Source organism: Neophocaena asiaeorientalis, unplaced genomic scaffold, assembly GCF_003031525.2.
Source record: "Neophocaena asiaeorientalis asiaeorientalis breed wild unplaced genomic scaffold, Neophocaena_asiaeorientalis_V1.1 scaffold167, whole genome shotgun sequence".
NCBI lineage: Eukaryota > Metazoa > Chordata > Mammalia > Artiodactyla > Phocoenidae > Neophocaena > Neophocaena asiaeorientalis.
The window spans coordinates 1,247,615-1,251,801 of NW_020175022.1; positions in this window are offsets into that span (position 1 = coordinate 1,247,615).

The window sequence follows — 4,187 nt, forward strand, 5'->3', positions numbered from 1 at the left end:
AGAATTCCAACCTTGGCTCTCTTCTGTAACTTCTTTCTTGCCAATCCCCAATCTGGCCACAAGAGGCCATCGAAACCCACTGAGAGAGAGCCTCGAGACCCCTGGCGGCCACTTGAGGTCTCTGAGGCTCTGGCTCCAGCCACAGATATCCAGGGGCTCTCTTGGCCCACTTGTTGGGAAGCACAGTCTCCCGAGGACATCAGGTTCCTAGGTGAACTTGGTGGGCAGGCAGAGTCGGGGAAGAGCCTCAGGTAGACATCTACGCAAGCGACCCTGCTGAGACAGACCTCAGGACACATGCAGGAGACTTCTAAGCTGCGTTACTGTAGTACAGCGGCTCCACAGCCAGGGTCCCTGTGCCTTTGGTTTTCTGTACCCTTCAGAATCTCTTTTGGGCACACGTTCCAAGCAGGCTTAGGGGGAAATGAAGGGTGAGAGAGGGCTCCTGTTTCCCCAGTGCAAACCTCTGCAAGGTACTGCTGGCTGAGCTGCAAGGCTGAATCCTGAATTTGGAGGCAGAAGAGTGGTCCTGGTTGCCTAGGAGTGTGTGTGTGATGTGTTTACAAACGCTTGCCTGAAGCTGGTGGAATCTCACTCCTTTTGTCCCTGGGTTTTGTTTTGTTCAACTCCAGGGCCAGATTGAGGTTGTTTTCAGATTTACTAAATCACCCTCCAACCCCATGTTCTAAATTTTAGAATTTCAGAGTTGGAGGAGATCTTAGGGATGATCTGGTCTACCACCCTCTTGTTACTGACTCAAGGAGGCTGAGTGACTTCCAGAGGCCGTAGTGTTAGAACCAGAATCCAGGTCTCCTAACGTCTCAGTGTTTTCCTCATCACTCAGATGAGGGTGTCGACTGAAAAAAAACACACAACGTAAAAGTTGAGAATTATGTTTTATTTGGCAGACAATACTGAGGGCTTAAGCCTGGGACGCAGTCTCTCAGACAGCTCTGAGGGACTGCTCTGAAGAGGTGAGGGAGGAGCAGGATATATAGGAGTTTTGTAACAAGAACCAGGCAGTCAGGATATCAAAAGAGGGACTTCCCTGGTGGCGCAGTGGTTAAGAATCCGCCTGCCAATGCAGGGGACATGGGTTTGAGCCCTGGTCTGGGAAGATCCCACATGCCGCGGAGCAACTAAGCCCGTGCGCCACAACTCTAGAGCCCGCGAGCCACAGCTACTGAGCCCACGTGCCACAACTACTGAAGCCCACATGCCACAACTACTGAAGCCCACGTGCCTAGAGCCTGCGCTCTGCAACAAGAGAAGCCACCACAACGAGAAGCCTGCGCACCGCAACGAAGACCCAACGCAGACAAATAAATAAATAAATATATATATATAAAAAAAGAATATCAAAAGATTACTGCTCATTAAAGAAAATAAGACACGTCAAGTTAACGAATTCAGTGCTTTTCTATGTATGGAAAGATGCAAAAGTCTAGGCTCACTGAAATCATTCCTTTGATATCCTCAGCTATCTGGGGCCAGTATCCTGTGTTTTCTCATCCTGAGTCTCCTCAGGGTGCATTGTTGGGGGTGTGTGTGTGGCTGCAGTGGCTGATAGCTTGATGGTGGGCATCCCATTTCCATCCTGAGTTCTCTTAGGATTCACTGTCAGGGCAGCTGTAATGTGATGCCTTTTCTTTTCAAAAAAATATTTATTTATTTATTTGGCTGTGTCGGGTCTTAGTTGAGGCATGCGGAATCTTCGTTGCGGTAGGTGGGATCCAGTTCCCTGGCCAGGGATCGAACCCAGGCCGCCTGCATTGGGAGCTCAGAGTCTTAGCCACTGGACCACCAGGGAAGTCCCTGTAATATGATGTCTTGCTGGCTGCAACATCCTTTGTTTACTGATATGGCAGGCAACATTTTTTCGTTCACAAGGGCATGGCTGACTTGGGGTCCCTCTTAGTGGAATGCAGGAGGATAAGCAGTAACATACAGAGTCTTAGCTGTTGACTCATGAAAACTTGTTCAACTCTAAGTCCATATTGCTTTTCTGCAAATACTTTGCATTGCATGGTTTCAGAATACATAGAAACTCCTCCTGGCCATATTTCCTCTTGTTATAAAACTTTTTCTCCCCAGAATTCCTGGCACCTCAATCCCTCTGCTCACGTACTAGCCAAGCTCTACTCTTTTATCCAAATAGGTTTCTGTGTTGCACAAGCCAGCCTGACCTGGGAAGACCAAGATCCACTTTCCACAACTGGGGTCCATGTCTTTGCCTGTCCCAGATACCTAAATCCCAGGCCAAAGGCCTAGTTGTGTCCTCAGCCTCACCTCCGGACACCTCAGCAGCACATACAGAGGAAGTGAGTCACAACAAGGCGGGCAGCTTGGGGCACTGTGGGCGTGGCCATGCCAGCCCAGGGTGGTGGGGGATGGGTCACAGTGATCAAAATCTCTTGGTCCAAAACAGGCAGAGAGAGAGAGAGAGAGAGAGAGAGAGAGAGAGAGAGAGAGAGTGTGTGTGTGTGTGTGTGTGTTTCTAAACTGGTAGCATCATTCTAATGCTGCCTGAGGCCCAGTTTCCCTTTCTCCATCCACCTTCTCCTTTGTCTCCTGGGGGAGGGGTACACCCTCTTATCTTTATTTTTCAGGCCTTATCTATTCAGCTTCTGCCCCAAACTTTCCCTCCCACTGCTATCTTAAAAGAAAGTTAACTGGTCTTCAGTTCTCTGAGGAATCATTTAAAAAGTCTGGTGAGGGCTTGGGAAAGTCTAGGAAAACTGCCCAAGGGTTCAGAAACTAAAGGAGGGGAGCCAAGTAGGACAGAGATGGGGAGGGAGAAGAGGGGTACCCAAAGTTTAGCTGGGGCCCAAAGAGGAGACACTGGAACCCTGCTGGAAAAGGGAATCTGGGGAGGGCACTCAAGACAGACAGAGGGGACTTAGGAATTGGAAGGCAGAGGAAGGGGGAGAAACAAAGGGGTAGAAAGATATGATATGCTAATAAAGCTCAGCCTGGGGCAAAGAAATTAAGGGCTGGAGGGGTTGCTGGGAACTGGAAAATCAGGCAAGTCTGGGGCTAAAAAAAGGCTGGAGAGTCCCCTGGGTACCGGTTCAGGGGGCGAGGGGCCAGGGGCCAGGGGGTGGACCAAGTCTCATTTCCCCAATGTAGGCCTGGGCCAGGGGTCCCACTGCAAAGGGCAAAGGAAAAGTTTGTAAGTCAGTCAGCCTCTGCCTCTCTACCTCTCCAGATAGCGTCTTAAGTGAGGGCCAAGCTCTCAAACTGGATTAGTGGGAGGTCACATTCTTTCCTAAGAGAACTGTCAAAGCACCTGAACTTGTCTAGATAAACCATGAAACAAGCTACTGTCAGAGGTTCTAACGGTGACAGTATAAAAATGCCATTTCATTAAGGTAAAAAATTAAGTTACCTCTACTAGGCGGGCTCTCTCTCTAAATAAACCCTCAAACACATCTTAGTCACACTCTGTCCTCATTAGGAATCAAGGCCAGTTTTCTAGGATAAATATGTTGCCTCTTCCTGAAACATCAATTTTACCAGTCCAAGGGAAAAACATTTTAAAATATGAACTTGAATACGGATAAACGTGGTCTAGATTTAAAACTCAGATACATTTTACACAACAAAAGTTGGGGTTTGGCTCCTTCAGAGTCTGCTACTGTAGGTTATGTGTGCCACTAGGGGTAGGTTTTACAGCACTTGGGTGGAAACGCTGTTTGTTTTAAGGCAGGTCTTGGGTGGGGGACGCCCTAGGGGTCGCAGGCTCTGCGCTGGGAAGGGCAGCCGAATCTCGAGGGTCCGCTGCCTGGGTCGGCCCTGGAGAGGTGCTCGGCCTCGGCGTGCGGCACTTGGGATGGACTCGCAGAGGCTGCGCCGGCCGGGAGCCGGGGAGCCCCCCTCCCTCCGCTGCCCAGTGGGTCTGGAGGGGGTAAGTGTGGCAATTGGTCGGGCAAAGAGAACTGGGGGCCGCAGCCGGGCGGAGGTCGAGGACCTCAGTTGGGGGCGGGCGGAGTGGTGCAGGGGCCAGACCGCTTCGCGCCCCGATCCCCGGGCACCTCGCGGGTCTGTCCCAGGGTGCCCGGGACTACAGCGCACCTCTAACGGAGAGACTGGGAGAGTCCCCACACTGCCTGCCCTCATCGGGGACTTCTCCCCCAGTGCGGTGATTCTACTGGGCTAGGCCGCCGGCCGGGCGCCGCGAGGGCTCG